This window comes from Humulus lupulus, chromosome 1, assembly GCF_963169125.1.
Source record: "Humulus lupulus chromosome 1, drHumLupu1.1, whole genome shotgun sequence".
NCBI lineage: Eukaryota > Viridiplantae > Streptophyta > Magnoliopsida > Rosales > Cannabaceae > Humulus > Humulus lupulus.
In genome coordinates, this window is record NC_084793.1 from 85,057,287 (window position 1) to 85,082,975 (window position 25,689).

The window sequence follows — 25,689 nt, forward strand, 5'->3', positions numbered from 1 at the left end:
CAGGGAATACGAAAAACACGTCAACTTCGCACAAACGAAACGACGAGCACTTGGGACATAAGCCCAGGCGAAATATCGCCTATGATGGGTGATATATCGCCCCTATGGCCATAATTTCAAATGTTGTTGAAACCGAGCTTAATTCATTCCTTAACCTCTTGACTAGCCTCTGAATGTTTTGACCGAGTCTTAAGCACCTGTTGAACGAATATTCAAATATTTTTCAATTAATACTCATTATTTTTATTCTAGCTAAAAGGAGGTAGTTCACTCCTTAAACTCTATAAATAGGACCTAGTACCCAGCCATTTCTCTCATTCTTCAAGCTGTGTTCAGAACCTTCAAGCATCTAGGGTTACTATAGAGTGATAAACACTTGGGTTGGGATATAAGCTTTATCATCTTAAGCTTTATAAACACTTGGGAAGTAAGATAAATAGTGTGTTTTTCAATATCGAGGTGTAGTTCGGTTCTAGTACATCCAAAGGTATTCCTGATTTTAAGTTCATATCTCTATGTTTCTTTAGTTTCCTTTAGTTTTCTTTCTCAAATCCTAACTCGTTGTTTTCCATTCTTGGTTAGGTATTTAAGTTCTTTTAACTTAAGGTTTCTTTTCAGTAAGCTTCTTCTTGGTGGTTTAGTTCTCTTGTTTATCATCTCTTATCTTTAGAAATACTCACCATTTTTATTTTTGGTTTTAGGAGTGTTCCAAATCTCGTCCTTGTTCTCATATCCCAGTTTTGGTAAGGAAAATAGGATACATTATGTATGCTTTTATGTTTTGACATGTTTATGCTAAGATATATGTATGATATGATTTTTTTAGTTTTTAGCTTATAATTGCTTAGATAACAATCACATAATTTGTTTAGATAACAAATATATAACTTGTTTAGATAACAAGTCCCAATAATGTATTCCTTGGGCATATGATTGTTTAGATAACTAGCCCCATAAATTTATATGACTTGTTTAGATAACTAAGCCCCGTAAATTTATGAGCATATTATTGCTTAACTAGTAAGCCCCAAGAAGTATGATGGCCATTATAATGCATGTTTTATAGTCATATGTTTTGTAGTCTTATATTTATGTTTAATGTTATACGTGCTAGTAGATTTTCCTACCTGGGCATTAGGCTCACTCCTTTATTTTTTTTTATGTATGCAGGAAAATAGATATGGGTGAAAAGATTCATAGTAGCTTGGTTTATGTATTAAGGATGAAGGGATTCGATGGACTGCGTGATGATTCAAGGACGCCGTTATTTTTTTTAGTCTCTTTAAATTATGTTTTTATGTATTTTTCCGCACTTAGCTTTGTAAACAATTTCCTTTAGTTTAAAGTGATGTTTTATTTTAAAACAATGGGATCCCATACCCCGCATTTATGTATTTCAATATTTACTTTGGAGTTTCTAAGATAGTAGCTATGTCTAGTAGTTTTAATGGTCCAAGGTCTTAGAATTAGTTGGGTCATTACACCTATGCACTGGTAGTAAGGATAACATTGATAATATTGTTGTTTGCCTTATCATCAATACACAACTTATATGTTCATCAAATGGATGCCAAAACGATATTTCTAAATGGCAGCCTCGATGAGGAGGTGTACATGGAACAACCGGAAAGGTTTATTCTAAGGGGAAATGAACATAAGGTGTGTAAGCTTGTTAAATCATTATATGATTTGAAGCATGCACCAAAACAGTTGCATGAGAAGTTCGTTGATGCCATTGTTTCAGATGGGTTTAGACACAATAGTGCAGACAAGTACTTATACTCTAAGACTTGTGATGACTATGTCATCTTAGTGTGTCTATATGCTAATGATATGTTGATATTGAATAATGATATGAAAGGCCTAATAGAAACAAAGATGTTTCTATCTTCTAACTTCAAGATGAAGGACCTTGGATAGGTTGATACCATATTAGGTATTAAAGTTAGAAGGAATGTTGATGGATATGCCTTAGGTCAAGCTCATTATGTTGAGAAAATGCTTGAAAAGTTTGGTCATCTCAATATCAAAGAGGCAAAAACACCCTTCAATTCAAGTCAAAAGCTTGAAAAGAATGAAGGGAGAGCGGTGGCTCAACTAGAGTATGCATGTGTAATTGGGAGTTTGATGTATTCCGCTCATTGTACTAGAGCGAACATTGCATTTGCGGTTAGTAAACTTAGTAGGTTTATTAGCAACCCAAGTATCTTACATTGGAAGGTCATTGAAAAAATATCTGGATACCTTAAAAGGACCAAAGAGTTATGCCTCTAATATTCTAAGTTTCCTAAGGTGCTTGAGGGATATTCTGACGCAAGATGGATATCTGGTGTAGGAGATAATCTCTCCACAACTGGTTGGGTGTTCACCCTTGGTGGGGATGCAGTTTCTTGGGGTTCTATGAAACAAACATGTATATGTTACTATAAAGAGGCCGAGTGGCTAAGATATTTCATGATGGAGATACCGAAAACCGTGGTTGATGTATCGATAATTTCAATACATTGTGATAATCATGGCACTTTGATTAGAGCTTACAACAATATTTACAATGGGAAGTCTAGACATATAAGTCTAAGTCATGACTATGTGAGGGAATTGATTGATAATATTATCATATTAATTTCATATGTGAAATCATGTGAGAACTTAGTAGATTAGTTTACTAAACCTCTTGGGAGAAATTTAGTTAGTTCCACAAATAAAGGGATGAGACTAAAACTCCTTGATATATAAATTCCCCATTGACGGCAACCCATCTCAAAACTTGTTTGCAACAAGTGTAGAGTTCAATGGGTAAGAACAAGTCATTTGATAAGGGAATAGATTCAACATTAACAACTTAAGAGTCTCATCAAGGCTGAGTTAATGTTGGTTGCTGACGAAGTGAGGGTTAAGCCTAGCGCTTTTAATGAAATTCAATTGAAGAGCAATAAGCATCTCTAAAGGCAGGAAAGATGTTGTAAGAATTTCACCTATGTGAACCTAGAGGTGGGCTGCCTCTGAAGAGAGTATGAGTTTTGTAACGTCCCAAAATTTCTAATAAGACTTAGTGCCTTGATTACTATGGCAGGAGGGTATAACTAGATGTTATGTGTTAGTACGAGTTGATTTTGATTATATATGTGAATTCTATGAGTTATATTACGATATGACTATTGATGCATGTTTAAGTGTATTAAATGTGCTTATAGGTCCGATTTTGTTAAAAATGGCATTTTTGTAATTTTGGACCCGTTGATGGTATATTTGTATTATACATGTTCTATAAGTGAGACCACATTATTATGTGGATATATTTGAGATGTGTGGCCCGAGGCGACCCTAATGAGCAATTTGGCGGAAAAGTCACATTGGGGAATAACACCCGGCTCGGGGTGAGCCTAGGGGTATTTTAGTAACTTAGTACATTACCGGGGTTTACCTGGGGATTGGGAATTTATTTGGTGATTATTTGGGTATGTCGGAATTCTAGGTATAATTTGAGGTTTAGTGGGAATTGGTGTCAAATGACTAAAATACCCTTGGGGGCATTGAGGAAATCCTTAGTAGATAGGGGTATTTTAGTCTTTTATTAGGGACATGGTTTAAGACTTAGCCACTAGAGTTTTGTAGAAGCTAAGAAAGGAAACAAAATAGAAAACAAAAACTCAGTAAACTCTATTTCTCTCTCTATCTCGTTTCCCTCTTTCTCTCTTGAAGACTTGGATTCCTTGAATTTTTGGAGGAAATAGGCTTGGAAATCTAGGAGCTTGGATCTAGGATTGGTTTAAAGGCAGCTTAGGGTCAAAATTTATAGCTGAGGTAAGGAATTGTACTCTGTGTTTTGATGAAATTTTGTTATAGTTTAAGTTTTGTTGAGTTTTTAACTTTAGCTTGGGTTTTGAGTTTTGGTAAGGATTTTGTTTAGTTTTTGGGGCACTTATGATGCTTATGTTGTGTTATTGAGAGTCCTAGACTCAATTAGGACTTATGTTAAACTTTGGGACCATTTTTGGAGGTTTTGGTTTGGAGGACATGGCTGGAAAATGTTAGAAAAATCTACGTTCGCGGGGTTGCACCACGACACTATTCTTGGAGCACCGTAGCCATCATTAACTCAAGGGCTAGGGCGGTTCTCTGAATTATATTATCACCACGATGCAAGGTGGGCTGCACGCGTGCCTAGGGAAACAAGGGCATTGGCTCTCTGACTTATAGAGAGTCGCGACACTTGTGAGGGGCGTCGCGACTCAAATTGGGGATTTTGGCCAGATAGGGATTTTAAGCATGGGAACTCAAAACTAAAGCTCGGGAAGGATTCTACTACCCAGTTTAGTAGAATTTGAGGTCCTGGAGGCTAGGAATTTATCTTGAAGCTTTTGATTAGTTTAGTTCTTGATGATTACCCGTTATTATGTTGTGACTAGGTTATACCGTTAGGCTCAGGAGTAAGGATCGTGCTCGGGGTCGCCATATGCTATCTGCTCGAGACTCAAGGTAAGAAAATTGTTTTATACAAATAGAGCTATTGGTCGGTATGCCTAGTAGCCTTAAATTGGTATGCTTAGTAGCTTGAATTAGAATGCTTATCAGCCTTGAACTACTTGTGAATGTATGATATGATTGATGCTTGGCCATCGCATTGAGTGGGAGTTCAATCGGCAAAGCACGTGGAACGTTAGTCATGAACGAAAGTTCTTTTGGGGTTGCGGCCCCTACTTGCCCGGCATGAATCGTGAGCTGAGTGGCTACGTACGCACCTCGCTTAGTTGAGTCGATCGGCTGGAATGTTTTTCCCAGGCTGCCAAATTGATTATATGACTAAAGCGAGTATTCTTTGATAAAATGTAGAGTGTGCTTACAAGTTATATGATTGGAATGATTGCATCTATTATTTGTGAAACATGTGATTACTGCTTGAATATTTGTATTATTGTTATACTCTGTGCAATTTTCCTCTATGGTGCAGGTAAGGGTAAGAGTAAGTTGGACCACCCATGAGTTGGAAAGCTTCAGGGGTGGTGTGTACATATGCAACTTGATCGACCGCCATGACTGGCATTGCTTGGGAGGAACTATGGTTGAACCCTGTTTTGTTGCTTAGGACGACTAGTTTATATTTTATTTGTCTTTTATCAGTCTGTACACTTGTTGGGATCCCGTGTATAAACTGAACACTTTTAATGAAAAATGATTACTTTGTTGATCAAAAATTTTAATACCTAACCTTGGTTTAGTTTCTAATTACACATTTAAGTCCAAATGACTAGCTTAGCGAGCTAAGCACCATTTTAAACACATAGTGTAAAGGTCTTGGCTAACCAGGGCGTTACAAGTTTTATCTCTAGATGGTTCGTGAATGGATCAGGCACAAGGTCATTAATAGTGCTAAGCATGAACAGTGGGAATGGGAAATGCATAAGTGGTGAGATGGAGGTGTGTGAGACATTACCAGTTTTTATCACTAGGAATGTTGGGTTCAATCTTTTAAGAATACCTTAGCATTTCGATTTAAGCTTTGTAGTGTTTTCACTAAGGTAAAGTTCAAACCCAAAAGGTACTTTACTTTATGCACTAATATTGTTGGCTAGAGGAATGAATGTGTATTTAACCAAGTGGGGGAATGTTGAGATTGGTTAAATACATGGTGAAATTTTTTAGGTACAAAGATGTGCTAAAACAATAACAGTTTCACAAAAGTCAACATGTGAAAGTTGACTTTCAGTATAAGCATTTATAAATGAACTTTTTGGGTCCAAAATGTTCATTTGGAGTGTATAAGAGTACCCAAGAAGTTTGGGGGAATTTGGAGGTGTTTTGAGACAAGTCTTGGAGTGCCAAAATAGAGGCATCGGTGATACGTTACCCCGTAGGAGGTGACGCGTCGCCAAAATCTTGAAACCCTTGGCTAAGACGGACCAGACGGTGCATTGTCTGGTGTCAGGCAATGTGTCGTCTAGGCTGTTACGGAAAGTCTGTACAATTACGTAAATAACCTCCAAAACTTAAATTTAAATGCTCTAATCTCATTGGTTGAGTCTAATGAGGGTCCTATACTATTTAAGGGGCTTTACGAGTTAAGTGGTGAATTGATCACTCACCTCTCTCTCTCTCTCTCTCTAATAGAAGAACTCTATTTCTCTCTAACTCCAAGATTACTAGTTTTCTCCGAGATCTTCATCAAGAAAGCTTGGCTCGTATAAATGATCAAGACTTGTGTATCCCAATCTCATCCATTGTTGTATCTTCAAAGCATTTCCATAAAGAAGGCTAGGAATAGATATTTTTGGACAACAAATCTTCATTTGTGTCAAGCCTTGCAACTTTTGTGTTTCACATAAAATCATAGCTTGTGATTTTATGTTCCTAGGATTTGTTCTTCAAGGAATGTCCACTCTAAACTCTTATCTTATTGTGTTTAACCATCACAAAGATTGATTTACTTGTATCTTTTGTCTTGAGTTGTATCTGTTAGGAACGAGTTTCCTAATACGCAGCGGAATGGTGGTGTGGTTGGCCCAGTATACAACAAAAATTTTGTAACATATTTAAACTACCTTTAAATATGCGGATCCATTAATATACATACATTAATCATAAGCAAGATAATAATAGAAATCATACCTCTTGAAGCCTATCAAGTGTCATTGCTATCTTTTCGTATTTAGAACGATCTTCCTATCCAAGCCGCTCCCACGTACTCACACCAAGATCTTCCAAAGCGTTCTCTACACCTCAAGAAATGTGTGGGCACTTAGAGAATGAAGGATAGTTTATTTGTGATTCTACTTGATGTACTCAACTCATGAGATCAAGAAAATAGGCCTGAGAATTGGTTCTTTATTTTCAGGGAGAGAAAACTATTGTTTTATTTTTCACAGAGCGAATGTTCAGAGTTGTCTCACATCACTCTCTTATCTTATCTGAATAATTTTCTGATCAGTCATACTTAACAAAAAATATTCAAAATTTAAAAATAAATCTGTAACCATTTTACAATTTACTTTTTAATTAATTAATTATTTTATTAATGAAAAAAATCCAAAAACCAATTTTTGAATTATCCATTAATTAATTAATTAAATAAATAAAATTGAAAATCTCATCCCTGAAAAAAGCGGGCCCTACACGCCACACACAGTCCTGGACTGTGTGTGAACGTGTAGCTTCCTAATTTCTAGGGATATTGGTTTTTCAAATTTTATTTAATTATTTATTCAAATTACTTTGTCAGATAAGATCTAACAACCTGATAACTAATTCAAATTTGAATTCAAATTAATTATCTCTTTAATTAATTATCAAATATATTTAATTATTTGAATAAATATTAATCTTTTAAATTCAAATCCAATTTGTACTTATCAGATTATTTTCTCCCACTCAAATAAAGATATTTAATTAATTCTACCAATTTATTAAATCCAAAAATTCGAAAATAATTATTTAATTTATTATAATTTCAAAAATTATACTTAATTAATTAATTAATGAAATTTTGAAATTAATTTAATTATTTAATATAATTTCAAAAATTATACAATAATTAATTTTATTAACTACAACTAATTTGTGATTAATTAATTAATCACTATTATCATATAATTGCATATTTGGCCTGAAGAACAAATTTCTTCTTAAATATGTCTTTAAACTATTTTCCCTTCATATCAACTCTGACCTTGAACAGTGTTGATAGAGCCGCTATGGGGACCTATGGACCTATAATTCCAAGATCCAATAAATTTGAGATTATTAATTAAACTCTTTAATTAAATAATCTTAATTTATTAATCTCATGATTATTCCACTATAAATATGAGACTGCACTCTTGTAATTATTGACATTTCATTTACTGAGTACTTTATATTCATAAAACATCCATTGATATAATCATTGCATACAACTTGACCCTCTAATAATGGTTCATAATTAATCGGGAATAAAATTACCGTTTTACCCTTTTAGTTATCTCTTGTTTCCTTAAGTACCATTGACTCTACTTGTGAAGGTTAATTCATAACTAAATTATGAATTTGAGCTCAATAACCTTTCAGTCCCAAAAGTCAACCCTTAAGAGAACCATAATTCAATCTCTTGCAAGAAGGTATAGATTCCATATCTGTATACTATGTCCCCAACCATCTATATTAATGAGTTCCCCAAACAAAAGTTTTTAGCCTGATCATTCTGACAGACCCTAACAAGTGAATCAAAGAACTCATATAACATAAACAGAAGTTCATAGTAACTTCAGGATTAAGATCTATTTGTATATGATCATCAGTTGATATATTTAATTAGTACTTCGAAACGGTATTTAACTAAGTATTAATAAACATATCTGGTCCAGTTCTATATATTTTCTAATATATAAAGCTCCTCCACTAAAGTGTCCTACCACACTAGTGATCCGGGTCTAGATCACATGTATTCATAATACTAGTGGACTGTACTTGTAGTAATTAATCTAAAGATTCCATAACTTTATTTTACTGCGAACTATTCAAGTTCATTTATCTAAAACATAATCCTCCCATAGCAATATGTGTTTGAGATCACATATATGAACTTAGGAATTTTCCTGATATTTACATAATATTATCATAGAATAATATAGTCCATAAAATATATGCATAACAAATTCAATTCATTTATTTATTTCATAAAAACAATGTCTACTACATATGCTTTCAGGGCACATTTCCAACAATCTCCCACTTGCCCTAAAGAAAATGATGCATCTCTCTCATTCCCATATTTCTTACATGCTCCTTAAAAGATTTTATAGTTAAAGTCTTTGTGAATGGATCTGCAAGATTATGCTCTGAAGCTTTCTTCATAACTGCAACATCTCCTCGATGAACTATCTCTCTTAGCAAGTGATACTTCCTCTCGATGTGCTTTCCCCTCTTGTGACTCCGTGGTTCCTTTGAGTTAGCTACTGCCCCACTGTTGTCACAGTATAGGACTAGTGGCTTATCCACATCTGGTACAACTTCTAGATCAGAATAGAACTTTTTGAGCCACACAGCCTCCTTAGCTGCTTCACAAGCCGCTATGTACTCGGCTTCCATGGTGGAGTCTGCAATGCTGGTTTGTTTAATACTTCGCCAGACTACCGCTCCTCCTCCAAGAGTAAACACTGATCCAGAAGTCGATTTCCGACTATCTCTATCTGATTGAAAATCAGAATCAGTGTAACCAGTGGGGTTTAGGTCTCCACCTGAATATACAAGCATATAATCTCTAGTATTTCTAAGATACTTGAGAATATTATTTACTGCAGTCCAATGACTCAATCCAGGATTGGATTGATACCGGCTGACTATCCCTACTGCATAACACATGTCAGGTCTTGTACAAAACATGGCGTACATTAGACTGCCTACAGCTGAGGCATAGGGATATTGTCTCATGTCTTCCTCTTCCTGAGGTGTTTTGGGACACTGCTCTTTGGAAAGGAATACTCCAGAACGGGTTGGCATATCACCTTTTTTGGAGTTTTGCATATTAAAGTGTTCTAACACCTTATCAATATAAGTTGCTTGAGACAATGCCAGAGTTTTATTCTGTCTATCTCTAAGAATCTTAATGCCCAGAACATAATTGGCTTCTCCCAAATTTTTCATTTGGAATTGTTCAGCTAACCAGTTCTTTACTTTTGATAATGATGTTACGTCATTTCCAATCAGTAATATATCATCAACATAAAGAACGAGGAATACTACCACACCATCTTTGATTTGTTTATAGACACAAGGTTCGTCAACGTTTTGTTCAAAACCAAACGTTTTAATTGTGTCATCAAATCTAAGATTCCAAGATCTAGAAGCTTGTTTGAGTCCATAAATGGATCTAAGAAGCTTGCAAAAAAATTTCTCTTAACCTTTTAACTTGAACCCTTCTAGTTGAGACATGTAAATGGTTTCGTCAAGGTAGCCATTCAGAAAAGCTTTTTTGACATCCATTTGCCAAATCTCATAATCCATGCATGCAGCTATGGACAAGAGTATACGAATGGATTTTAGCATGGCTACAGGAGAAAAAGTTTCTTCATAGTCAACCCCTTCTTTCTATGTGTAACCTTTGGCTACAAGCCTTGCTTTGAAAGTCTCTACTTTCCCATCCGTTCCTCTTTTCTTCTTGAATATCCACTTGCAACCAATGGGTTTGATATTCTCAGGTGGATCTTCAAGAACCCAGACAGAATTGGAATACATCGATTCCATTTCTTGGTTCATGGCATCTTGCCATTTGTCCTTGTCAGAATCATTCATTGCATCTCTAAATGTCAATGGATCATCTTTGTTTGTGTCAGACACAAGCATTTGAACTTCGTGTTCATAGCGTGTGGGTTACTTGCTAACCCTCCCACTACGACGAGGTTCACTACTATTCTGACTAGAACTAGCAGTTTCCTCTTGCCGTTTTTCATTGGTTGTTGCTGGTGACTTTTCAACTTCATTTGAGACCATCTCCTCCAGAACAACTTTACTGTGAGGTTTGTGGTTATTCACATAGTCATGTTCAAGAAAAGTTGCATTCGTCGATACAAATGTTTTATTTTCTTTTGGACTATAGAAAATTCCACCTCTGGTCTCTTTGGAATAACCCACAAACATGCACACTTTAGAGCGTGATTCCAACTTCCCGGTCTTTCCTTTAAGCACGTGTGTAGGACAACCCCAAATTTGAAAATGGTGTAAACTAGGTTTACAACCATTCCATAATTCTATGGGTGTCTTTTGGACAGACTTAGATGGAACAACATTTAATATGTATAGAGCACATTGAATCGCATAGCCCCAGAATGACAGTGCTAATGATGAGAAACTCATCATTGATCTAACCATATCTAATAATGTTCTGTTCCGTCTTTCCGAAACACCATTTTGTTGTGGCGTTCCAGGTGCTGTGAGTTGGGATTGAATGCCATGCTCACATAGATGGTCCTTAAATTAAAAATCCAAGTACTCTCCTCCTCGATCAAATCGAAGAGCTTTTAGTGACTTACCTAATTGCTTTTTAGCTTCTGCTTGAAATTCTTTGAACTTTCCAAAAGTTTCAGATTTTCTTTGCATTAAATATAGGTAACCATATCTTGAATAATCGTCAATAAAGGTGACGAAGTATTCATAACCTCCTCTTGCTTGTACATTAAGTGGATCGCAAACATCCGTATCTACTAGCTGAAGTGGTTCTGCGGCTCTTGAACCTTTGGCAGAGAAAGGTCTCTTGGTCATTTTTCCTTCTAGACATGATTCACAAACAGGGAGAGATCCAATAGATAGTTCTCTTAAAGGAACATCCTTTACAAGCCTATTTATTCTGTCTAGACCAATATGGCCCAATCTCAAGTGCCACAGATATGTATCACTATCGGAATCAATCTTTTGTCGTTTAATAGATCTTGGATTGGCTTGTTTTAAATAATTATGAATTATTTACAGATTTCTCTTTAGCTTGCAGTTTATAAAGCCCATCGATAGATTTTGCAGAACATATCTTAAAACCATATCTTGAAATAACAATCGAATTATTATTAAAAGATATTTTGAAATTTTGTTCATGCAACATAGAAACAGAAATTAAGTTTCTAGAAAATCCAGGAATATAATAAAAATTTTCTAAAACAAGAAATTTATTATTATCAAATTCCAAATGGGCTGTTCCAATTGCTGCTGCAGAGACAATCTGACCACTGCCTACCTTCATAGTCACCTCTCCATCAGCAAGCTTCCTCGTTGAACTAAGAATCGGAAGAGAAAAGCAGACATGGTTAGTGGCTCCTAAATCTACCATCCAGGGTGAGGAATTATCTTCCACTAAACAAGCTTCTAACACAAGTAAATCAAATTTACCTGTATTTTTCTCTTTGAGGTCAGCTAGATAATTTGAACAATTTCTCATCCAGTGACCATTTTCTCCACAATAAAAGCAAGTCCCTTTTGGGGTCTTCCTTTTGGAGGTTTTAGTGTTCTTGTTCTCTTTGCTTTTGGATGACTTTTTAGGCTTCTCACATATTAATGCAATGTTCAAGTTTGATTTCCATTTCATGTAGTTTTCACCAGTCAACTTTTCATTAGCAAGTAAATAAGATACAGGATTTGAGCTAGACATTATTGCTGAAAATAAATAAATAAATAAATAAAATGAATTTATGCATATAATAAATATCAGTTATTTTCGGAATAGTAAACGTGATGCATGAATGCAACAAAAAACACACAAAAAATAATTACTAATTCCACGATTAATTAATTTGAACATTAATGGACTAGCCTTAGGGTAGGTCAGACTAATTCCAAATTAATTTTGAGACAAGCTCTCAAATTTATAAGTTAAAACTTAAATCAATATTTCTCTTTTGACTTATAAACAATCGTTTTTTTTTTTGGTCAAGAATACACTAGTCCGCTCGAAAGCCTAATGTACCTTGTGAGTGTAACCCATTATTTTAGATCAATGACTTAACTCAAGAGTGTGGCTTAGGGTCAGTCAAACTTGAAATACATCATTAAATCCTATTCTTGAAAAAGAAGTTTGCCTTGAGAATAACACAGCCGGAAGCCTTCCTTAGGGGGACCCAAGCAATGGTGTCGCAAGGCCCTCTCCATGTTACCTTGGTGCTAACTAATAATGGAGACCATGGGACTTATTGTCATAACTCCCTCTCCCACTCACTATTTTAGAACATGTGTTTTCTCAAAACATCCTATGCTTTTTAATTGGTTGTAAAAATAAAGTGATCTATTTTTACCAAATGATATTCTATAAATTACTAATCAAATTAAGCAAAATTAAAATTATAGAACTATGCCCTAATTAGTTCAATTTTATTTTGCTATAATTTCTAAGAATATCATTTATAATTTAATAAAACAATTTATTAAATACTAGAAATTAAACAACTTTTAAAATCTATTTCCGCTCTTGAACTAGTTAAAAACTAGAGTTATTATTATATGGACCAGCATATAATCACATAGGACAATCCTAAGGCATGTTTCTACTCTTATGAGATGCATGCATAATTTGAAATATTGTGTGGGTTATATGTATGGCATGTAAAAAAATGCATGATAAAGTATTAAACAATTTAATCACATTCAAACATTTAACTAGCTAAATAAATGCGGGTCGAGTGTCTTGGGTATTTCTAGAAAAATTACAATACTTGCAAAAATATACACACAAATGTAAGAAACTAAATAAGACCTAAATAGATCTCTATCTATTACTTAGGGCCTTCACAAGTAGTCTTTATCCACTAAGCCACTTATCCATTTTATTTTGAATTAAAATAACTTTTAATTATCTTAAACAAATTTTAAGAATAATTAACCGTGGTTTAATGCCCGATAAGTTATTAGGCCCAGATTTGAATTTGGGCTCATACAATTAATTCAAAATAAAATAATTTTTAATTATGGGTTAACTTAATTAAGCCCAAAATTTAAATGGACAATTTTTGGATGCAAGCTCTAGGGTTTAGAAACCCTAGGGGCGGCTGCATATGGTGGCTCGGCATGGGGTGTACAGGCTGCTGGGGTGCACGCTGGGTTGGGGAGTTGCTGGGCGGGTGCTGGGCAGGTGCGCAGGGCCGCGCATGGGCGCGGGGCGCGCTGGGCATGGCGCAGGGGCGTCTGGGCAGGGGTGCACGGCCTGGGCAGGGGCGCAGGTGTGGAACGCCTGGCCTGGCAGCACGCATGGGCTGGGCATGCAGCAGTCCGGCTGGGTGAGGCTTGGGCTTCGGGGCTCGGGCCTTACAGAATTTTTCAAATAATTTTAACACTAAAAATTAAAATTACAAAAATTCCTATGCCCCAAAATGGCTTACATTTTTCATCTAGAATTTTAAGAACATTTCCTAAACCCAAAACACCATATAATTAACGACCCTTAAGAATAAACTATCATCATACATACATCCCTCCATTCACATATATTACAATAACATAAGAATGCATATTATGCCCACACAGTAATTAATGTATGCAGAGATTAATGACCGCTCTAGTACCAATTGTTAGGAACGAGTTTCCTAATACGCAGCGGAATGGTGGTGTGGTTGGCCCAGTGTACAACAAAAATTTTGTAACATATTTAAACTACCTTTAAATATGTGGATCCATTAATATACATACATTAATCATAAGCAAGATAATCATACCTCTTGAAGCCTATCAAGTGTCCTTGCTATCTTTTCGTATTTAGAACGATCTTCCTATCCAAGCCGCTCCCACGTACTCACACCAAGATCTTCCAAAGCGTTCTCTACACCTCAAGAAATGTGTGGGCACTTACAGAATGAAGGATAGTTTATTTGTGACTCTACTTGATGTACTCAACTCATGAGATCAAGAGAATAAGCCTGAGAATTGGTTCTTTATTTTCAGGGAGAGAAAACTATCGTTCTATTTTTCACAGAGCGAATGTTCAGAGTTGTCTCACATCACTCTCTTATCTTATCTGAATAATTTTCTGATCAGTCATACTTAACAGAAAATATTCAAAATTTAAAAATAAATCTGTAACCATTTTACAATTTACTTTTTAATTAATTAATTATTCTATTAATGAAAAAAAATCCAAAAACCAACTTTTGAATTATCCATTAATTAATTAATTAAATAAATAAAATTGAAAATCACATCCCTGAAAAAAGCTGGCCCTACACGCTACACACAGTCCTGGACTGTGTGTGAACGTGTAGCTTCCTAATTTCTAGGGATATTGGTTTTTCAAATTTTATTTAATTATTTATTCAAATTACTTTGTCAGATAAGATCTAACAACCAGATAACTAATTCAAATTTGAATTCAAATTAATTATCTCTTTAATTAATTATCAAATATAATTAATTATTTGAATAAATATTAATCTTTTAAATTCAAATCCAATTTGAACTTATCAGATTATTTTCTCCCACTCAAATAAAGATATTTAATTAATTCTACCAATTAATTAAATCCAAAAATTCGAAAATAATTATTTAATTTATTATAATTTCAAAAATTATAATTCATTAATTAATTAATGAAATTTTGAAATTAATTTAATTATTTAATATAATTTCAAAAATTATACAATAATTAATTTTATTAACTACAACTAATTTGTAATTAATTAATTAATCACTATTATCATATAATTGCATATTTGGCCTGAAGAACAAGTTTCTTCTTAAATATGTCTTTAAACTATTTTCCCTTCATATCAACTCTGACATTGAACAGTGTTGATAGAGCTGCTATGGGAACCTATGGACCTATAATTCCAAGATCCAATAAATTTGAGATTATTAATTAAATAATCTTAATTTATTAATCTCATTATTATTCCACTATAAATATGAGACTGCACTCTTGTAATTATAGACATTTCATTTACTGAGTACTTTATATTCATAAAGCGTCCATTGATATAATCATTGCATACAACTTGACCCTCTAATAATGGTTCATAATTAATTGGGAATAAAATTACCGTTTTACCCTTTTAGTTATCTCTTGTTTCCTTAAGTACCATTGACACTACTAGTGAAGGTTAATTCATAACTAAATTATGAATTTGAGCTCAATAACCTTTCAGTCCCAAAAGTCAACCCTTAAGAGAACCATCATTCAATCTCATGCGATAAGGTATAGATTCCATATCTGTATACTATGTCCCCAGCCATCTATATTAATGAGTTTCCAAAACAAAAGTTTTTAGCCTGATCATTCTGACAAACCCTAACAAGTGTGTTATCCAAAAAATTAGCATTGATGACGTGGCAAGTGATCCCTGGACACGTGGCTGACACCTGGAAAAGTTCTGCTAGAGTATCGACCAGAAGACGCATTAGGAGCAGTAAGCAGCCTAGTCTTACCTGCGACCAGTCTGGTCGATAGTTCCGCATACAAAGCAACATTAATGAGAAGATCTTTGTAAATCCCGAATTTAACTCACACAATCTCCTGAGTATCCGATTATTCAGGAAAGAATATCTGTAACAATCTTTTGTAATCCCCCTTGAGCCTATAAATAGCAAAAGATAGCTCAAGGAAGGGATGATAACTCTACAAAATAGAGTTATTTTACCATATTTTATATGCTAATTGTTGCTTAGTTCTTGAGTTTTTAATTAACTAATTAAGTTTTTATGTATTTTTTAATTTATTAGTCTTATTGTAGTTTTCTAGATTTTTATATGATTTTATAGATATTTTATTATAATATGTTATAGTCAATTATTTGAAATTTGTGTTGTTAGATTATAAGTAAAAAAAAATGAGACTTTATTGAACTTAATTGCCAAAGTAAATTAAATTTTAATTAATATTTTCATGGACTTAATATGAGTTGTTTTACAATTGAAAATATTTGATTCTAATTTAATGTTTACTTATTTTGTAGATAAATTGTTGCATTTTTATTGCTCTTGAAAAGAGAAGAAAAAATGTGAGAGTTGAAAGAAAAGAGAGAAAAGTTGGTGTTTTTGAGCAAAGGCCCGAGACAGCCACCCAGTCGGCCCAGCCATTCGGCCCAATTCCTCCCTGCCACATTTGGCCCGCCTGCTACAGCACCAAGAGCCTGCCTCCACGCCTTCAATGACCCAGCAGCAAGATTTCATCTAAGCCAACATCACACAATGCCAAAGCCTCCATCCAGCTGCCACCTGTCCCATTTTTTCTCTCAGGATTTCTCCTCCCAGCAATGAAGCTCACGCTGCCTAGCATAATTGCCCAGCTCTTCCATTCGGCCAGCTTCAACCACGCATGCATGAGGCCCATTTCCTTCCAGGCCCATTAGCTTCACCAAGCTGCCAGCCCAACCGGCCCAAGTCCCCAGCAGCCTCCAACTGCCCAGCCGTACACTGCATTCACCAAAATCCTCTTGAGCCCATCAACATACTCATTTGTCCCCTATGACAAAAATGCCAACCTTTTTACCCTTTTGTCTACACACTTTTACCCCAAAATCATCATCACTCCTATAATTTACCCCTATTTACCATATTATTATTAATTTAATCAATTTACTTAATTTAAATTGATCATTTTAATAATGTCATTTTGGCTATAAATAAGGGTTTTGAAGACCATTTTTTGGTGTTAAATTTTTGGTTACCATCTTTTTTCTCCCATTTTCTCTCTACCATTCTCTCTTCCATTTGGGTTTTTCAAGAGCATTTTGCAAGTATGTATGTCTTTTATTTTGTAATTTCTATTCTAGTTATGTGCTTCTAATCTTTTTCATAAGATTATTAAGATCATGATGAAGCAACTTGTAACTAGGTAATATTTATGTTGTATGTTGATTTCCCTTGTAATGCAACAAGTTTATGGATTTTTCTTCTTCATATATGTCTTTCATCTTTAATATCTCATATTTTGGATTGTTAGATAATATGCACTTTGTTCTTCATTTTGCAAAAACATAATATTCTTTGTGTAAGATGTTTCATTAAATTGTACCCTTTTGTCCCCAGCCATCTATATTAATGAGTTTCCAAAACAAAAGTTTTTAGCCTGATCATTTTGACAGACCCTAACAAGTGTGTTATCCAAAAAATTAGCATTGATGACGTGGCAAGTGATCCCTGGACACGTGGCTGACACCTGGAAAAGTTCTGCTAGAGTATCGACCAGAAGACGCATTAGGAGCAATAAGCAGCCTAGTCTTACCTGCGACCAGTCTGGTCGATAGTTCCGCATACAAAGCAACATTAATGAGAAGATCTTTGTAAATCCCGAATTTAACTCACACAATCTCCTGAGTATCCGATTATTCAGGAAAGAATATCTGTAACAATCTTTTGTAATCCCCCTTAAGCCTATAAATAGCAAAAGATAGCTCAAGGAAGGGACTTTTGGCTTTTGAATCATTAGAGACTATAGTAATTCTCCTAGTGATATTGTATTGTTCTTGAGAGGTTAGTGAAACTCATTGAACCCTTGTTCTTTGATCACTCCTTTGGTTCTCATATCAATAACAATCAAGCATATTCTGACTCCGTGTCAGTTGGCCAAATCCTGGGTCAACAAAGTGAATCAAAGAACTCATATAACATAAACAGGAGTTCATAGTAACTTCAGGATTAATATATATTTGTATATGATCATTAGTTGATATATTTAATTAATACTTCGAAACTGTATTTAACTAAGTATTAATAAACATATCTGGTCCAGTTCTATATATTCTCTAATATATAAAGCATCTCCACTAAAGTGTCCTACCACACTAGTGATCCGGACCTAGATCACATATATTCATAATACTAGTGGACCGTACTTGCAGTAATTAATCTAAAGATTCCATAACTTTATTTTACTGCAAACTATTCAAGTTCATTTATCTCAAACACAATCCTCCCGTACCAATACGTGTTTGAGATCACATATATGAACTTAGGAATTTTCCTGATATTTACATAATATTATCATAGAATAATATAGTCCATAAAATATATGCATAACAAATTCAATTCATTTATTTATTTCATAAAAACAATGTCTACTACATATGCTTTCAGGGCACATTTCCAACAGTATCACAAATCAAATGTTATCTATAGCCTAATCCCCAACATTTAATACTTTTATTTATGTTGAAGTCACAAACCCCTGATCAGATGAACAAGATCAAATGAGTTTCATGAGTTTGAGAGGATACAAAGTTCACGTATAAAAGCACCTAAAATCGTAAATTCTCTTGAGATCAAAGAATTACATCATAAGAAATAATTATTTATTAAGACCTCTATTTATAGGCTTAGGAATGTACATAAATGGGTTGTGGTCCATACACGATTTACCTAATAAATATTGATAAAATAATACAAGATAATTAAATATCTAAAAAATATCTATTTTTAACTATCTCTGAGCGTTCTTTGCGTATTATCCGACCAGATCTGTTCGTGTAGGCATTGACCAACCTGGTGAGCAATTCCTAGAAGAGCATTTGAGTAAGTCTGAATTAGTGATGAAATGACTCCTTGAATATTTTTTTTTGTTTCCTGGTCGAGGGTCGACGAAACTCTTGTTAACTAGGTTGTCGCTTGAACCACTATGTGTCCTGATTCCTTGCCACATCATCAAGTCAATTTTTGGGTGAAACACACTCAGTCATCCAAGGACGTCGAAACGGTCAAGACACATGTAACCCTTCCCATGAAACTTGGAAGGGAAACGATTGGAGAGAGTCAGACGGATCTAGAGGACGAGAAAGTCACGGGATGATGGATGACTATAAGAAAAACGAGAAAGGTTCAAAGAGGGGAGGAAAAAAAACATTTAAGCTATTCTTTGACAAGCGATATTCTCTGACAAGCAATATTCTCTCAAACCGAATAAGTTGAATCAGTCAACCGAACCAGACTGGACTATCTAGCTCCGCCAACGCCACTACCTTCAATATTACTCATCTTTTACTATTAAATATTTTACAATCATATTGTTTTATCGTTTATTCTATTACGATCCAACTGACTTGAGCGTTAGAGTCTCTTTGGCTGACACCCTACCAGTGCTCCCAATTGAACTCTTGCCTCGTTCTTTGCTTTTGATAGGTTGCTGGTGCCCGGATCAATCAATTGTAGGAAATCACATCTACAGTTACTAGATTTAAAGAAAAGGAACAAATCAAAAATAAAAATTTGAATATATTTGATTTTTTCAATTTAGTAATACCATTTACTGATATTTCATTTAACTTTACCTATTTTTGTTCTTTTTGTTTGGATGGATGAGGAGTCTTATAAAGACGAGCGATATAATAGAGGGAGATGATATTATAGGTGTTATCCATGATTCCCGAGATGAGCGATATAATAGAGGGAGATTATATTATAGGTGTTATCCATGATTCCCAAATACTCAACAGACTACATTTTAATAGTAAAATACTCTAAGGACAAGTCGAGTGGTTTCTGTCGACTAAGAGAAATGACAGGCATAAGTCAAGATGACTAAGAAGATCAGCAAGAGTAACTTTTATCATCCAAGAATAAACTTGTTATGCCCACAATCTACATGAGGAACCAATACAACTAGGGATGAAGCTAATTCAGAATCTAACTCTATTGGGTGGAATACCAAAATCTTCTAAGTCGAAAAAACCTACAAAAGATGTATGTGAAAGGTCTCCTTAGCTCGATAACAAAATATGTGATCAACTTAGGAGGAGGTAGTCAAGCAAGATAGAAAAATCGCAGTACAGGAAACTGGCCCCCACACGAGCAGATTTAGCTCGGTATAGCAATGCGACAGCAAATGAGTATAACTCGTTGAAGACAAGTCTAATTCCAGGATGAGCTTGGCAAACGTTAAGACGAATGCCCGTATTTGCACATTTAATGCATAATTTGCATTAAAAAAGAACAATTTGGTCAACCATGAAAATAGGAAAATAGGTTATGACTAACTGATTTTGTAGTGCAAACAATATTAATTGGCATAAATCATGTGACCATAACCCCAAGATTCAAGGGAACATGAATGCCTCTATAAATTCTCTGCCGATCGATATTCTCTGACAAGCAATATTCTCTCAAATCGAATAAGTCGAATCAGTCAATCGAACTAGACTGGACTCTCTAGCTCCGCCGTTTCCTCTATAAATAAAAGAGGAAGGTGAGTGTGTAAAGGGTTGGAACTTCTATAGTAAAAATATCCTTAAGAGAGCAATAAGATAACAAAAAGTGGATGTAGGTCATATTTTATTGGTCAAACCACTATAAATCTTGCGTGTTATTTGTTACCCTAATCTTATATCGACAACAACTTCTCATTCTTTATTTTCATTAGTGAAACTTTTCGTCAACAATTAGTGTAACGACCCAAATTCCCTAATAAGGTTTAGGACCTTGATTAGGAGGCCGGGAGGGCCATAATTGATTTATTGTGCTATTATATGATCATATGCATGATTATGTGGGTCATATTATTATATGATGATAAAGGCATGCATGGGGCTATATACTCTGCTGTGAGGGTAATATGGTAATTTGGCTCATTGAGAGCGTAATTGCATACTTGCGTATATATGGGTAAGCTAAATTTGAGACCACATTATTATGTGGATATATCTGTGATCTACGACTTGAGACGATCCTAGTGAGCAAATTAGCGAAAAAGTCATGGCGGGGATTTATACCCGGCTCGGGGTGAGCCTAGGGGTATAAACGGGAATTCAGCGAGCATATTGGAGTCTATTTTTAACATCGAGGAATATATTTGGAGATTAGTTAGGTATCGGGAATTAAGTGGTAAATATTTAAGACACTTGAGGAATTAGTGGGAATCGGGAGCAATGACTAAAATGCCCTTAGAATGTTTAAAGGTTTAGTTATTATTGGGAGGGCAAGGTGGTCATTTGGCTTACTTAAGGTTAGGCTATGTTCTGCTTTTTGATGTTAGTGGAGGTTGTAGATAAACTTAGAAACTTAAGGAAAAGAAAAGAAGAAGGAAAGAAAGGAAAACAGAACACTTAGATATCTCACTCTCTCTCATTCGGCTGGGGCATCTCTTCACCATTTCTTGTGGGTTTTGGAGCTGGAATTCTAGAGCAAGCTCAGGATGGAGCTTGGGGCTAGGGACTTTGGTGAAGCTTGAAGAACTAGCAGAATTAAGCCAGTCAATTGAGGTAAGTTTTAAGGTTTTCTGATGTGAATTTCTGGGTTTTAATGAGATAGTTTTTAAGTTTGAGTTTTGGATGGAATAAAGGGATATGAACCTGAGGAGTTGAAGGGCTTGAAGCTGGGTAGATGCTAGAACGATTCTACAGCTGAGGTAAGGATTAATTTGAAGTTTGATGGTTGAATTTGAGAGTTTTCATGGCTAGTTTTGAGTTTGTGGGTTTGAAATTTCAGAAGTTGGAGTTGGGATTTTGGTGAGTCTTAGGCTGGATTTTTGGTTGGGTTGTGTTGTCTAAATCATTATAATGTTGTTATTATTAATTGGTTTTGAGTTGGGGGCTTTAGGATGGTTTTAGGTGAGGTTTAGAGATTGAAAATGGTGGTTTTTTCTGGGTTCGAAGGGTCGGGCCGCGGCATGGTTCTTGGTGAGCCGCGGCCCTTCGATGTTGTAGCATGCTGAGGAAGGAGGGCGGGCCGCGGCATGGTCCAAGCAATGCCGCGGCCCTTACCTGTTTTTGTGCCCATGGAGGGTTCTGTCAGGGGCCATGCCGCGGCATGGATTGCCCATGCCGCGGCGCTTAAGGGATTTTGGGATTTTCAGAATTTAGGCTTGGGAATTTAACCTAGGGTGCTCGGGGTTGAGTCTTTTACCATATTTGGTGAAGTTCAATGTTCCGAGGACTAGAACTTGGTTTAGAAGCTCATTTTAGATTGTTAATGGTAACCTTTATCTTGGTTGTGACTAGGTGCTAAGCTAGGGCTCGGGGATCGGATCGCGCTCAAGGAACATCGCTTATAACTAGCTCGTTTGAAAGCCAAAGGTAAGAAAGCTGCACCTGATTATGTGGCTAGGTTGGGACTAAGTGTTCCCTATGTTTGTATGCATTGTTATGTGAATGTGATTAACCAGGTGGACACGATGGGACTAAGAGCTCCCTACATTTGTATATCATGTCGTGAGATGGTGTTATTATGCCATGGGACACGCGATTACCGGCCTAAGGGTGTCGGAATCACTATTGCGCACTGGGGCGCGGCTCGGCCACTGGGAGCTGAGGCAGCTTATTTGTCACTGAGCTCGGTTAAGTTGGCTTGAGTCAGTGAGTATTACACTGGGGGCGGCCCTAATGAGCCGAAGACAGTGTGTTAAATAGAGGGTGCGACTAAGGGCGCCAACCCTGAATGTTATTTGATGGATATGATAACTTACTTATTATACATGTGAATATTGTGTTATGGATATAGTTGGTTGACTATCTAGATGACAACTGTTATCACTATTTGGATGAATGTTATAAAATATTGAATTCTTGGTTGAGCTTTGTGAAATATTTGATAAGTGTTGCTAATTTTGCTATGTTATTATGCTTTCTTGCTGGGCCTTGGCTCACGGGTGCTACGTGGTGCAGGTAAAGGCAAGGGTAGGCTGAATCGACCATGAGTTGGAGAGCTCTGGGGGCGAGGTGTACATCATCAGCTGCTCGGCCGCCACGGTCGAGAAATTGTACAGGAACGGAAACCTAAAATGTATATTTTGCCATTAGAGTGGCTTGAACTATTTGTAATTTCTAGAATTTATTGTAACTAAGACATCTAAACCCTATTTTGAGTCTCCAAGTATTAAACCGTCATTTTTTATGAGAATAGCCTGTTTGTGACCAAAATCTTTTTATTCCTACTCTGATAATGGTATAGAGTCTACACTTTGTCTGAATGACTTGATTAGCAAGTCTTGCACTATTTTAAACACACAGTGTAACGGTCTTGGTTATCCAGGGCGTTACAACTTGGTATCAGAGCCGTCTGGGTTATGGGTTCCTGAAGATTAGCTGGACATGTACACTCGCCGCTAAAGACAAGCTCGACTCAAGGGTTTGTAGTGGAATACATGAAATTGTATGCTTAAGTGCTTGAATGAGATATGGGTGTATTAATTGGTATGATTAATAGGGAGCATGAGATACTGATAGGGCCTGGCCCTTGACTGGTGTGTGATGCTATTAAGGCATGCTGTTTAGCATTGCTCTTGCATGTGGATGAATACATGGATAATGATGATATATGGATTGCGGGTTATTATATGTTTAAATTGAACTTATATGTTATACCTGTTTATTGGCATGGAGGGCATAAAAGGTATGAACGCATCTAGTGATAAAGAAATTTGATAAGTTATGCATAATATGGGTGTTTGATATGTTTTATGTGTGCTTGATTGTTATGATTATTTGGATCTGCCCTTGAGATGGTTTTGGGTATAAACGTCAGGGCTGAGGAGTTTAGTCGGTGAAGACAGATTAATTCAGGGTGTATGTATTGAGAATGGTCAATCAGATTCAGTTTTGGTTTTGGTAAGGATAGAAGATGACAGTTGGGGGTTGGAATCCTCCACCTGCCCTTGAGATTCATAGCAGATGTTTGCTGATATATGAATCAGGCTATGAGGTCTGTTAGAATGGATTGGATGGATGAAAAAGGCAAGTTACTGAGGAGGAACAAACAGGAATTATTGTACGGAAGTCTTATTCTGTAGTGTTGAGGAAGGTTTGGGTTTGTTCAGGAATCAATTAATGAATGGGTGTGGCTAATCCTGTTCTTAGTAACATGAGAAGGATAAATTAGGACAAAGTAGCCGTACTAGGTAGTTGTGGCAAAAGGGGTGTCAAAAGTGGAAAGACAGCGGTGGTATGTATTGCCGAGTTTGGTGGGTTGGTCGATCCACTTTGGGTTATGGTACAAATGGATGAAGTCGGAGATGATAAGTCATTTGCGAGTTAAACTCTGAGATGGTTGTCTGTGCTTGGGCAGTAGAGAGAGGGCCTCATTATCTAAGATGAAAAGAATACAGGTGATCATATTTTCGTTCGTGGAAATGTAGTAAGTGTGGCTACTCGGTGATTGGAAGAATGAGAACCTTTGGTGGTTTTATGGCTCCTGGTTTGGCCAGGAAGGGGGTTCAGTGTACAGGTTGGCCATTGAGGCAAGGAAGACTGGGATACTGTACTCATTTAAAGCCCAAGGTTAGTTTCTTAGAAGTGACCAGTGGATTGGATAGCCTTTGCTTTGGTTGGGAAAAAGAGCTGAAAGGATTTGGTGCTGTGCGTCTATTAGGAAGGATTCAGATGAGTATTTGTTGAGGAAAGTTAATATGTTATATAAGGGACAACCCTGGACAGTCATGAGTATCTCTTGAAGTATATTGATTGGACTGAATGGGAATTAAATTAGTCAATAGGAATGTAGATGAGAATGCAGTTTTCGGGCATAGCTTGGAACTTGGGTATGGAAGGAGTTGGTATCGGGGACGCAATGAGGGATGATATTTGGTTGGCTTAAGGAATTATTGAGTCACCTGGAGAAGTATGCGACTTATAAGTGAATTGGGTAGAGTATTGTGTCGTGGGACTTGTAGATGTTGCCTGTTAGGGATGGAGAGTTTAAATGCCTCGTTACAAGACAGGACAATGTCTTCAGGAATTGATTATCGATCTGGTTATTACTAGATAAGGATCAAGGAAAGAGACATCTCAGGAATTATTACTTGTACCGAGAGGGGTGTGATGTATTAACAGTAAGGATTCCTAATCGCTTGGTACTTCAATAGCATGGGCAAGTCTGACAGACAGAGAATAGAGAAATGACATGGATGGGTTGTATTCAGATTCACTGGTGATAGGGTAAACCACTCCCCAGCTAGAGGTAGAACATGAACGACTACTATACTGATGATATCGCGACTGAAGCAGCAGGGTCAGAGGTAAGGCTTCAGAAGATATTAACTTCGATCTTCAAAGGTATTCAAGATTCAGCTACAGGAAGAGAAGAGATTTGATTGGAAGCACACTAAGATCAATGAACATATCAGCTACTACTTGGAGTATCCTCGAAGACAGTCATAACGTAAGGATATTGAGTATGAAGAGTTCGTCAAGTATGGGGAACAGTGATGGGTTGTAAGAAAGGAGCAGTAACTCTTGAGTTTAAAAGGGGAGATCCTCACAGTGGTTAATATTGGTACCTGGAGTGGGAAATCTGTTGCAAGGGAAAGGTTAGAACTTTAGCTAGTATGATGAA